Below are 13,971 nucleotides of genomic sequence, written 5' to 3' on the forward strand. Positions count from 1 at the left end.
TATTCCTGTTATGTATTCTAATCATGTTAAGTTGTTAAATCTGTTAAGTTTATTAACTCAGTTAATAAATACATTAACTCTGTTGAGCATGATAACTTAGTTAAGAAACTTGCATGTAACTCTGAACCGGGTATGATTGACAAACTGTTTATGTATTACTTGATGTTAACTGCCAAGTCACTTTGTAATACTGATTGTACGTGAAACTTTACGAACTTGAACTGATTTCGCATACGTGCCTAATTATAGGACTTGACTGATTATTTGTGAGAACGTAATTTAGCATACCGAGCAAACCAAGGTGAGTTCACACTCTTACCAAGGCATGGGATTCCCGGGGTTGGGAATGGGGTTGAATGATTACTTGTACTTCCATTGCTACTGGAGTATGTACCACTGACCTCGTTAGGTGTAGGACACCTATAGATACAGCTAGACTAGTAAAACACGGGAAGCCCCCACTAATCTTCGCACACATGCCTAGGAGGCCGCGATACAAACATTAATCTTCGCACACATGCCTAGGAGGCCGCGATACGAATACTAAAATTCGCAAACATGTCTGGGAGACCGCGATACAAATACAAATGCAACTAGTCTAGGATACATGGGAAACCCCCACTAACCTTCGCATACATGTCTGGGAGACCGCGATACGAATTAATACGATACCTGGTACAGAACGAACAAATGATTTACGAAACGAATACTATAACTAAACAACCAACTGTGAACTCGCTCAACTTTGTTGTTGACTCGTTGTTACATGCCTTGCAGGTCGTTAGGTACTCGTGGAGCTTGCACAGGGAGGAGCAGTCGTTGTGGGACATGGATCGTGGATGCCATGTTAATCAATTATGACATTTCAAACTTATTACTATGTTGGATTTTTACATTATTGCTTCCGCTACACACTTGATTATGTTTTGGTTTTTGAACACCTTTCGTATTGATGAATGACTTTTACTTATTACTTATAATGTTCAATATGATTGGTGGCTTGATCCTGGTCATGTCACGCCTCCAGGCGGTGATACTCCGCGTGTGAATTTTGGGGGTGTGATAGATTGGTATCAGAGCCATTGGTTATAGAGAACTTGGTTTTAATAAGGGGAAAATGTTTTTATTAAAACCAGACTATAACATGTACAGTGCTCAACGATCCACAACGACACTTCGCTCCACGTGCAAGACTCAACACACTAGGTACTATTATTCATGTTTACATTGCCTACTTGCTAGATTACATAGAACTTTGCTCATGGTGTGCTTAGATAAACGTAACAGCTATTGCTTGAGAACACTTGTGTGCTTACTCTCTTCTGTCATCTCATTATTCGCGAACCTCTCTCACTTATGTTGCCTTTGCCATGAAGATCATGGCTGGACGCATTAACATGACACAAACCCAGTTGACGGCTCTGATTAACGAACAGCGGCACTTGCAGCCGCACAAGCAGGAGGTATACCCTGCAATCGTAACTCACACTAGGATCTTTAGATCCTACACTTCTAAACCAACTCTTGTGTTTAACCTTGTCCTGATTCTTATAAACAACAGGTCAACACGCTCAGCAACCCGTTTTCACTTTCAAGACTTTCATGGACTGTCGTCCTAGCACATTCAGTGGCACTGAAGGAGTGATTGGACTCCTCCATTGGTTTGAAAAGCTCGAGTTCGTATTTGAGATGTATGAATGCCCTAAGGCTCGCAGGGTGAAGTACGCCACTGGTACTCTCGAAGGCATTGCGCTGACTTGGTGGAATGCGCAAGTTCAGATGTTAGGGTTGGCAGCTGCTAACGCCACCCCTTGGAACGATTTCAAGGAACTAATCAAGCGAGAATACTGCACACGTGATGACATCCACAAGTTAGAAGTGGAGTTCTTCAATCTGAAAATGACGGGGTCAGAGATTGAGGCGTATACTAAAAGGTCAAACGAGCTGGCCATCTTATGTCCAACTATGGTGGACCCTCCTATCAAGCGTATTGAGTTGTATCTCAAGGGGTTAGTACCAGAAATTCAAAGTCATGTGACATCGGCCAACCTTGCTACTATTCAAGATATCACTCGTCTTGCTCATCGCCTCACAGATCAGGCAGTAGAACAGAACAAGCTACCCAAACATATCAGTGCTACTAATGCTACTACCTCCGCTACTCCCAGTGACAACAAGTGGAAATGGGATGGGGATTCCAGCAAGGGTTCAGCTACAGCTCAGTCTCAGGTACAGCAGCGAAAGACTGATAACTATCAGAGCCCTGGTCAGTAGTTTCCTGGTAATCAAAGACAGGGTGGATACCGAGGAAACCTTCCAAGGTGCAACACATGCAACAGGAACCACAATGGCCAGTGCAACAAGGGTCGTTGTCAGAGGTATCTCAAGATGGGCCATGAGGCTAAAGATTGCAAGAGCTCACGACCTGCGAATCAGAACCAGCAACAACAACCACCAGCTCCACGAAACCAGCAGCAGCGAGGCAATAGGGGATGCTTTCAGTGTGGTGCTGAAGGCCACTTCAAATGTGACTGCCCCCAGTTAAACCAGAACCAGAATAACAACAACAATAATCAGGGCAACGGGAACAACAACGGGGGAAACAATGATGGAAACAACGGCGCTAGGGGTCGTGCATTTGTGCTGGGTCAGGGTGATGCAAGGAATGATCCTAACGTGGTAATGGGTAAGTTTCTTCTCGACGACTTTTATGTTACAGTATTATTTGATTCAGGTGTGGATACCAGTTATATGGTCTCTGAAAGTTAGTCAAATGCTCAAGCGCACCCCCATACTTTTGAACACTAAACATGTCGTAGAGTTAGCTAACGGTAAAAGACTAGAGGCCACACACATAGTTCAGGGTTGTAATCTTATCCTCGCTGGTCAGACTTTCTCCATCGATCATTCCCATAGCTCTGGGTAGTTTCGACATCGTCATTGGAATGGATTGGTTATCCCAACAACAAGCAGAGATCCTATGCAAGGAGAAGATTGTTCGTATTCCCCGTTCTGGCAAGGAACCTCTCGAAGTTCAAGGTGACAAGAGTGGTGCCGTGGTTGGTATCATCTCTTTCCTGAAGGCCCAAAAGTGTTTGCGAAAGGGCCACACTGCCATTTTGGCACTTGTTACTGACGCATCAACAAAAGAGAAGAGATTAGAGGATATTCCAGTAGTACGCGACTTTCCTCAAGTGTTTCCTGAAGATTTACCTGGGCTACCGCCTCATCGCCAAGTCGAATTCCAAATCGAGCTAGCCCCAGGAGTAGCACCCATAGCTCGAGCACCGTATCGCTTAGCTCCATCAGAACTGGAAGAACTGTCCAAGCAACTGCAAGAACTCTTGGATAAGGGTTTCATTCGTCCAAGCTCTTCGCCTTGGGGAGCTCTAGTATTATTTGTGAAAAAGAAAGACGGTACCTTTAGGATGTGTATTGACTACCGCGAACTCAACAAGGTGACCGTAAAGAATAGCTACCCTCTGCCACGTATTGATGATTTATTCGATCAGCTACAAGGGTCGAGCTACTATTCAAAGATAGATCTGAGGTCAAGCTACCATCAACTGAGAGTCCGGGATGAGGACGTCTCCAAAACAGCATTCAGAACTCGCTACGGCCATTACGAGTTTCTAGTTATGCCATTCGGGTTAACAAACGCACCTGCAGTCTTCATGGATCTTATGAACAGAGTGTGCAAGCCCTACCTGGATAAGTTTGTGATTGTATTCATCGACGACATTCTGATCTACTCTAAGAGTCAGGAGGAACACGAGCAGCATTTACGACTTATTTTGGAACTCCTTCGATCAGAACAGCTGTACGCCAAGTTTTCGAAATGCGACTTCTGGCTTCGTGAAGTCCACTTTCTAGGCCACGTGGTAAACAAGGATGGGATTCATGTTGATCCATCCAAGGTAGACTCGATTAAGAACTGGCCTGCACCTCGCACACCAACAGAAATTCGCCAATTCTTGGGTTTGGCGGGTTATTACAGGAGGTTTATCAAAGACTTCTCAAAGATTGCACAGCCGCTTACACTACTGACTCAGAAAGGTGTTACTTATCGTTGGGGTAATACACAGGAAACAGCTTTTCAGCATTTAAAGGATAGACTCTGCAGCGCACCTATTCTCTCATTGCCAGAGGGCACAAACGATTTCGTGGTTTATTGTGACGCATCAATACAGGGTCTTGGTTGCGTATTGATGCAACGGGATAAAGTCATTGCTTACGCTTCGCGCCAACTTAAGATCCACGAAAGAAATTACACCACACACGACTTGGAGCTGGGAGCTGTTGTTTTCGCGCTTAAGATATGGCGGCATTACCTGTACGGTACCAAGTGCACCATCTACACCGATCACAGGAGTCTCGAGCATATCTTCAAGCAGAAGGAATTGAACATGCATCAACGTCGATGGGTCGAACTCTTAAACGATTATGAATATGCCATCAAGTACCATCCAGGCAAAGCCAATGTTGTGGCTGACGCCCTCAGTCGAAAAGATACTGCACCTAGGCGTGTGCGAGCATTACAACTTACCATTCAGTCTAGTCTTTCGGCACAGATACGAGATGCTCAGGTAGAAGCATTGAAACCAGAAAATGTCAGGGCTGAAGCCTTACGCGGTTCAAGGCAACGATTAGAACAAAAGGAAGACGGCACCTATTATGTAACAGGGCGTATTTGGGTCCCACTTTATGGCAACTTACGCAAGCTTGTGATGGATGAAGCACATAAGTCTCGCTACTCGGTACATCCAGGTTCGGATAAAATGTACCACGATCTCAGAACTACGTATTGGTGGCCTAGTATGAAGGCCCACATCGCAACTTACGTCAGCAAGTGTTTGACTTGTGCGAGAGTCAAGGTCGAATACCAGAAACCATCTAACCTACTTCAACAACCCAAGATACCACAATGGAAATGGGAGGAAATTTCCATGGATTTTGTCACTAGCCTGCCTACATCGCAACGTGGGAACGATACTATTTGGGTGATCGTGGATCGACTCACGAAATCTGCACACTTCTTGGCTATTAAGGAAACGGATAAGTTCTCCACTCTAGCAGACGTATATCTCAAGGAAGTTGTTTCGAGGCACGGGGTGCCAACCTCTATTATCTCAGATCGCGATGCACGTTTTACTTCGGAACTGTGGCAAGCAATGCACAAATATTTTGGCTCACGGTTAGACATGAGTACGGCTTACCACCCTCAGACGGATGGGCAGTCTGAGCGCACTATTCAAAATCTGGAAGACATGCTACGTGCATTGTAATCGATTTCGGCAACAGCTGGGAAAAACATCTCCCGTTAGTGGAGTTCTCATATAACAATAGTTACCACACCAGCATTCAAGCTGCTCCATTCGAGGCATTATACGGGCGTAAATGCCGATCACCTCTCTGTTGGGCAGAGGTGGGCGATAGTCAGATCACAGGTCCAGAACTTGTAGTTAATGCTACTGAAAGGATTGCACAGATACGACAACGCATGGCGGCAGCTCGCGACCGTCAAAAAAGCTACGCTGATAAGCACAGGAAACCGCTCGAGTTCCAGGTTGGGGATCGAGTGCTACTCAAAGTCTCGCCCTGGAAGGGTGTAGTTTGTTTTGGTAAACGAGGCAAGCTCAATCCGCGGTATGTCGGACCGTTCGAAATCATAGAAAGAATAGGCAAAGTGGCCTACAAACTGAACCTACCAGCAGAACTCGGTGCAATTCACAACGTTTTCCACGTGTCGAATCTGAAGAAGTGTCTGTCAGATGAGACCCTCATAGTTCCTTTGAAGGAGCTCACTATCGACGAATAGTTGCATTTCGTCGAAGAACCAGTTGAAATCACGGACCGGGATGTTAAGGTCCTCAAGCACACTAGAATACCTCTTGTTCGAGTTCGTTGGAACTCCCGTCGTGGCCCAGAGTTCACCTGGGAACGAGAAGATCAGATGAAACTCAAGTATCCCCAGTTATTCGAAAACAGCGCAACCACTACTGAGGCTGAAGCTACTACAGAATTTCGGGATGAAATTCCAAACCAACAGGGGGATGATGTGACACCCCAGGAAAACCAGGAAACAACGCAACACAACTATCTTCCTCAGTAACTGCATGCTAAATTTCGGGACGAAATTTCTTTCAAGTTGGGGATAATGTGACAACTCGAGTTTCCAAGATTCCATCTTCGCATTAGTGCACGTAATTGTTGGATTGTTTGTTTACACGACTTGTTTGTTTCACAACCGTACGTATTATAATATGTTAAATCGTATTGTGGTTGGTATGTTATAAATGGTGGGTGTTAAGTGTTATATATATATATATATGTGTGTGTGTGTATGGTGTGCATTATAGGTGGTATACATTGTTATGTGTATTCTGTATTAATAATATATGTTTTATATAGTTAATAATGTTGCCCTCACCCTCCCACACGAAAACACCCTATGACCGAAAACACCTCAGGTGTTTTCGTCCACAAGAGGCCAGCGAAAAGCATATGGGCTTCGGCCCAGTAGTTGTTGATTTTGGAGTTTTTGTTATTTAATCTTCACGCAAAACCTAATTAGCAAAAACCCTAATCACATCTCCTCTCTCTCTCGGTTTGCTTTACACCCGACGGCTGCTCCTCTTATTCGAAGCCAAAAATCTCTTGTTTTGATCATTATTGGTTAGTGGCTTTTGTCTTGTGCTATTCATATTTACGTATTGTTTATATGTTTATTGGTTAGTGGCTTTTTGTCTTGTGCTATACATACATAGAAAATGGATGATGCTTTCTATACTGATTGATCTCTGACATTTGCACATGATCTCTTCAATTGGCCATAATTGAGATCTAAGGTTTGCATGTGTGATGTTTGAAATTGTAGTCAAATAGATATGGACAACTTCTTAAATGGGCGGCTACTGTGTTTAGAATTTGCATGTGATTGTGAGTGGGTATGTGATTTAGATTAGATATAATATGCAAGAGATGGTCCAATGATATTGAAACTTGCAGCCACTACATAAATTGGTCAAATAGCAACATGAAAAGAATCTACACTTATTGGCCATTGCTGATTATTTTAATGATGATCTACTGATTTAATTGTGATGTCGGTCTCGCAATGTTTGATAATTTATATGTTAATATATTGATGATTTGATTAATGATTTCGTTGATGTTTGGTCATGTAACTGTAAGTGACGATTAGGTATTACTGTGTTGCGTTTGTAACTGATAGTGATGATGAGTTAGCAGATGAAAACATAGGGATCACGAAAACACCATAGTCAGACGAAAACACCTTGTGTTTTCGTCACACCCCATACTCAACGAAAACTCTAGTGTTTTCGTCCAAAAGGGGATTTCGCCCAACTAGTGTTTTCGCCATTAGGTGATTTCGCCACTGGTGATTTCGTCGAGTGTTCTGGACATTAACTCTGTTAAGTAGTTAACTTTATTAGCTTGTTAACTTTGTTTGTTAACTCTGTTAGTTAACTAGCACTGTCAGTTACTATTCCTGTTATGTATTCTAATCATGTTAAGTTGTTAAATCTGTTAAGTTTATTAACTCAGTTAATAAATACATTAACTCTGTTGAGCATGATAACTTAGTTAAGAAACTTGCATGTAACTCTGAACCTGGTATGATTGACAAACTGTTTATGTATTACTTGATGTTAACTGCCAAGTCACTTTGTAATACTGATTGTACGTGAAACTTTACGAACTTGAACTGATTTCGCATACGTGCCTAATTATAGGACTTGACTGATTATTTGTGAGAACGTAATTTAGCATACCGAGCAAACCAAGGCGAGTTCACACTCTTACCAAGGCATGGGATTCCCGGGGTTGGGAATGGGGTTGAATGATTACTTGTACTTTCATTGCTACTGGAGTATGTACTACTGACCTCGTTAGGTGTAGGACACCTATAGATACAGCTAGACTAATAATGTGACAAACGGCAAAATTCCGGTAATTCCGTACAACCTGAACAACTATTTCAACTATTATTTTCGCGTGTTTGACTTGATTTTAATTAATTAAGTCTTAAAAGTCTAGGAAATATAAAAATCATAGTGAATTATGATAGCAAATCCGTTGCGATTGGAAACAATATCCTAGACTAACAATAAGAACGTGAATAAACGATACTTGTTAGTACTAGTCGCGGTACAGTCGGACAAGATAAAAATAAGACATACATATATGTCTACACAAATATTCTATAAAAGCTTTGTTTAAAATAATAGGTGCCTTATTATTTAGAAAATTCCAAATAAAAAAAAAACCAAATTGTCCAAGTCCGCAGAAAAATACAGCAATCATGCGGAAGTGTACAGTATTCCGCAGAACAAAACAGTAACTGTCTGAAAACCCAAAAATAAATATTATTTTACATAAATAATATAATGGGTATTAAAAACGACACAAAATCCGTAATCGAATCTTATTGCGTTAAGCTGTACGGCTAGTTCAGTAAACTGCCAGTCAGTAAAGCCGGTACCGGAACCGTGCCAAAAGTAATAAAATTTTTAGTCCAAAACGTTGTATTAATTATTCGGACGATAAAACATGTGCAAAAATAATTTTTGTCATGTATAAATCTAAACAAAGCACGGTGTCGGTATTTAACCCGTTACAGGACCCGAACCGACTTTTTTCACCCGAATTACGAATTAAATTTTTGGTGAACTAGTTTTATCTAGTGTCACACTACTTTAAAATATTAGACCTTAAAACGTTGTAGATATTTTTATAAAAAATGTCAAAGTTCTAAAAAAATACTAAAGTTTATTGTTTAAATAAGATTTTAATAAAAATTCAGCAAAATAACTCCATATTTGGCTGATTTTCGGAAATTAATGGGCCCCATGAGCCTACTCATTTTGTTGATAGTGTGTTGGAAGCTCAAATGTATGATTAGTGTCCTTTTTCCAAGATCTTGATATCTCTAACACTCCACCACTTTTCCATAATCCCCAAAACCATCAAAATTTACCATCTTCTTACCTCTCTCTCTCTAAAAATCGTTCAAGCCAAACACCCCTTACATCACTTTCATTTTAATCTTCAAAAACTCAAGAATTCATACACTTATGGAGGTCCATGGATAAAACTAGCTACAAGGGTGTTTAGAAAAGCTATTAGGAGCCTTTTTGGTGGAACTTGAAGCTTTGGATCAACAAGATTTCTTATCATCATCTTTATTTCCTTGCAAAAAAAATTGTAAGAATAACATACTAGCTTCACTTTTATTTTTGATTTCTTTTACAAGTTCATTATAAACCCAGTTGAAAAATAACAAGAAACAACTAAAAATCATTATTTTTAAACATGATTTTTCTATGATTAAGAGATGAACTTGGAGAAAACTAGACTAATAAATTTGAATCTTGGTTATTTTTACTCAAAAATATAACCTACATACATGCATGTAGGATCAACCAAGATCCATCAACAAAGTGATGAACATGAAATTTTTTATGAACATGCATGCTAGTAAAATGTAAGAAAACATTTAAAACCAAGAAAATAATTTTTTGAAATATTTCTTGAATAAAGTTTCCATTTCTGGAAAGGATCAAAATCAAGGAATATGTTTGTAGTAAACGTTTTGAATACATATTTGTGCTTCAAATGACCTTGTAAGACATCTAGAACAAGAGTTTTTCATAAAATCTCGTTCTACAATTTTTTGGCAAAAATAAGGAATAAAGTTTCCTTTTTCGGAAAGTTCATGCTACTTTTGTTGACAAATTTTGATAGATATTGATACTTGATGGTGTTTTGTATTGAAATAATTTGAAAACAAGTTTTGTATAAACTTGGGGAAAAATCCATATTTCAAACAAAACTATGGCAAAATTTTTATAAATTTTGTTATGTTTTAAAAGTTGTTAAACAAGGAAGTATGTAACTAAAACAAACAATTGGGGTCTTGAACATGGTTAAACAAGTTTTGGACAAAGACATAAATCCATGTTTTATAAAAAGATTTCTAAATAAAAATGACAAGTATATATTTTTGGATAAAATGTGTACTTACAAAAATATTCATCAAGTATCATAAGTATATATATTTTTTGATGTGTACATCATATGTTAGTTCAAGTAGGAACAAATGAAAAATTGATACACATCCATAAAAATTACAAGAGTATATATATGAACTTGAAAAACGAAATAAAATGTCCATCCTTGGACACGAAAACACAAATGGACAAATTCGGACACTATTGGAGAATATGGACTTTTGGACAAACTAAAATGGCACAAACAAAACAAATGGTAAAAACGAGACGGACGACACAAACGGGACAAACGATACGAATAAATCAAACCGACATGAAGTAAACGACTATAACAAAATACAAGCCGTCACAAACGCTTATGCACTAAAAAGGTTTAATTATGGCATAAGTAATAATTTTTATAAAAACTAGATTTTTATAAGAATACAAGTATTACTATTATTATTTTGACTAGCCCAAAGTCTTGTAAATAAAGAAAATAGTCCATAAGTTAAAATTGGGCTAAGGTCCATTTGTCATAAATAAAATTTGGGCTAGGCCCACTTTTATAAAACAATGGACTAAAAATATATTTTTAGTCAAATTTGGGCTAAAGCCCACTTTACAAACTATTTGGGCTAAAAACCCAATCTTTACAATCATTATGGACTAGATATATTTTTTTTAGAAAACAATTTGTGCTAGGCCCATTCTTACACAAATTATTTGGGCTAAGTCCACAATTACAAACTAAATTGGGCTAGGCCTACTTTTATAAAATGTTTTGGGCTAAGGCCCACTCCTACAAATTAATTTGGGCTTGACCAATTTTTAAACAAAGTTATTTGGGCTAGGCCCATAAGCACCACATATCCAAAATGGACTTAAATTATAAAACATAAATTAAGCCCATTCAAACATAAATCAAACAGAATAAATATATATACAAGGAAGTTATATATATATATGAAAACACAAAAACAAAATACAAGATAGAATATTTGTACGATAAACATAAACCTAAGTGTCTAACTAGATTAGAACACTTGTAGGTCGAGAAACGAACCGCGAACAAGGAATCGAATAGAGATTTGCACAGAACGCAAATCTGTGAGTTCATGCTTCCCCTTTTACTTTGAATGTTTATAGTTTTAAACTTCGGGGATGTATACATGTTACAAATAGTATGATAATACGATGAAACTATTTTGGATCACATGCAGATAGGTGTTAAAATAAAGGGGCCATTAGTGAATAAACAAGTACCGAGGAACAAACGGATAGATCTATTTGGGTTTTGGCAAGCCCCACTCTTAACGACAACGATAACCACGATCGTCAAGAGTGCCTTTGTGTCCAAACTAGTGTCGTTGACACACACGATAAATTGTCAAGGTTTGGTTGCCTCCTATTCGGCATACATATTAGTGTCCTTGCAACACACTAATGATCATACAATTTTTTTTATCATACTATACAAAAACGAATTTTATTACTTCAAATGTTTTGGAGACTCATTTGATGCAAAAACAAAATAACATGAATTCACTCAACTTTTGTTGACGTTTTCAAAATTAACATGTATTACAGGAGATTAGTGGACGGCTGTGGAAAAATATGTTCAAGTGGTTATCAAGAACGCAAGCTTTTGTGATGTCATCTGTTTTCGGTTGTTATGTTTTGAACTTTGAATAATGTGGTTAAAGTTGTTGTTGTTTCAAGTTTCAAACAAGACATATGTAATGTAAATTATGATTTCGAATCAAATGTATGGATGAACATCTTTTATGTTTCAAATGTGTTGTTTACTCGATTGATTGTAACGATTGCCGCTCTCGTCACACCTCGCCATACGCTTCCGCACAAACCGAAAATCGGGGTGTGACAGACCTGGCATCAGAGCATCAATTGTAGTGAACTAAGATTCTTTTTGAGTCTAGTCTACAATTTCAAAACGATGTTCTTTATAACAAGCGTTCTACATTTTATTTTTACAAAGCGTCCACTAATACAAAACGATAATGCAAGGATACTATGTGATAGTATTAAACGATAGTTCGAAACGATGATACCAAAGACTAGTTTATTTGGTACAAGTCTATGGCGTTTAGACACGATAACAATAAGTCAAACTGGAAACGATATATGATATAAACAACGATGAAAACAAAATTACAGTTGCCCCAAAATCGATTATTTATAAGTTATTCACAGGTATACGTTGTACGGATTATTTTGCCATAACCATGATATCTTTGTATTCAAATTCTATTATTCTGGATTCTCATAACAAGCGTATTGACCTCGCATCTGTCGATGAGCTTATGGTAGGGCGTAGTCCCTAAGTGAAATCCTAAGCTTAACGTTCCATAAAAGATGGTTGTTTTCCCTCGGATACGGAAAATGCTTGACCTCGATGATGACATTGAGGCGGAGGTGGTAGCCTTGGACGAACACTCTGTTAGTAGGAACGAGGTTCCTATGGTTCATATTAATCATGATTGGTGACAGTCCTGTCAAGATAAGGAAGATGAAACACTCATCTTGAAGGTGCCCATTATACCATTATTGTTAAGAATCCTCTTTACTTATATTTCTTAACGCCGTGCCATTCCGCGAGCGATGGCTACAAGTATTAACGCGTGGACCATCACGCAGTTCCATTCTATGTTAAAGGTAAATAGACAGTCATGTTCCCCTCTCCAACTGATCGTCTGTTTTGAACGAGGGAACGCTAGGGTGACCATACAAGGCAATTTATTATTACGGGGGCCCACGTAATAATAACTTGCAGTGGATGGAAATCCTGGTGGGCCCTGCGGGTCAGACTAATGATCACTACCTGTTTAAAATTCTTGAGTTGTTACTTGAGAATTCAATTTTTCCATTTCTTAGAATGCTAACTAAGGTGATTACTATGACTCCCCACAATGCATTAAAAACTCAACGTATTCATTTCGTGCCTAAGATTCGATCTATATCACAAGTTAGTTGAGATTAGTCATCTAAGCAAACAAATTAGGAAAACCATCCAGGAAGGATTTTCCTCAAACATTCTAAAACTCCAACATTTGAGTTAATCTCACGATGCCTATAACACTTTATCACATTTATGGGAGTTATTTTGATAAAAACCGTCATTTGACATTCATTTAGTCTCAAAGGATAATATGGCACGAGCCATGGCGCAAGTCTCTTACCATATTCCATTCGACATCTATAGAAATCATAACAACTTTGTTGGAACTCGTTGAGCTCAAACAATACCAATGTATTCGTCACATAAGTTAATGCGACGAAGGATTTTCCTTATTTTGGACGATGAAGGTCCATTGAGTATGGAATACATACTGTAAGGATAGAAGTGACCGTTGGTTTTCCCCTCCTCAACAGATGGTTGTTCCGTTTAGGCATATGGACAACACATACATCCTATCGCCCACAACTCTCCACCTTACTATTCCGATGCACATTCTCAATCTCCACCACCGGACATGAACCCATCTAATCCTTATCGTCCATGCCATTTTCTGCTTATTACTATAAACTGTGAGTTTTATCTTCTAAGATTCATCTTAGTATTCCCTTTCGACGAGTCCATGATCTTGAGACTCAGATTTCTTCTACTCGACCTCCCCCGGAATGCCCCATTACCATCATTTTCCCCCTATCAGTACCTCCACACTCTCCATTCCATAAAGCGCCTCTATCATTTGAGGAACGCATTCGTACCCTTGAGAACCACTCGATTGCTACCATTAGGCACATTTTTGGTCTCGAGGAGGAGGTTACGTGCCTTCCAAGTCTAATTTCTATGTCTTCAATTTCACATCCCAAACCATGGTAGTTATGTTCAATTACTATCTTTTGGGAAGTATACCCGATTTTGTGAACGACTAAAGACTGTTGAAGACTTGGAGATTTGAATAACAAGCAAGGAACAATGTGAAGAAAAGAC

At 39.1% G+C, this 13,971-nt stretch overlaps 1 long non-coding RNA gene across 1 annotated transcript; it reads left to right on the forward strand.

Moving 5' to 3' along the window:
* The first annotated feature begins 11,253 nt into the window (after window positions 1-11,253).
* On the forward strand, window positions 11,254-11,806 carry LOC118488279. The gene is made up of 2 exons (XR_004884131.1): window positions 11,254-11,408; window positions 11,604-11,806. It is a non-coding gene; the product is annotated as an uncharacterized LOC118488279 (long non-coding RNA).
* Window positions 11,807-13,971: the final 2,165 nt, after the last annotated feature.

This window comes from Helianthus annuus, chromosome 16 (assembly GCF_002127325.2).
Source record: "Helianthus annuus cultivar XRQ/B chromosome 16, HanXRQr2.0-SUNRISE, whole genome shotgun sequence".
Classification (NCBI taxonomy): Eukaryota; Viridiplantae; Streptophyta; class Magnoliopsida; order Asterales; family Asteraceae; genus Helianthus; species Helianthus annuus.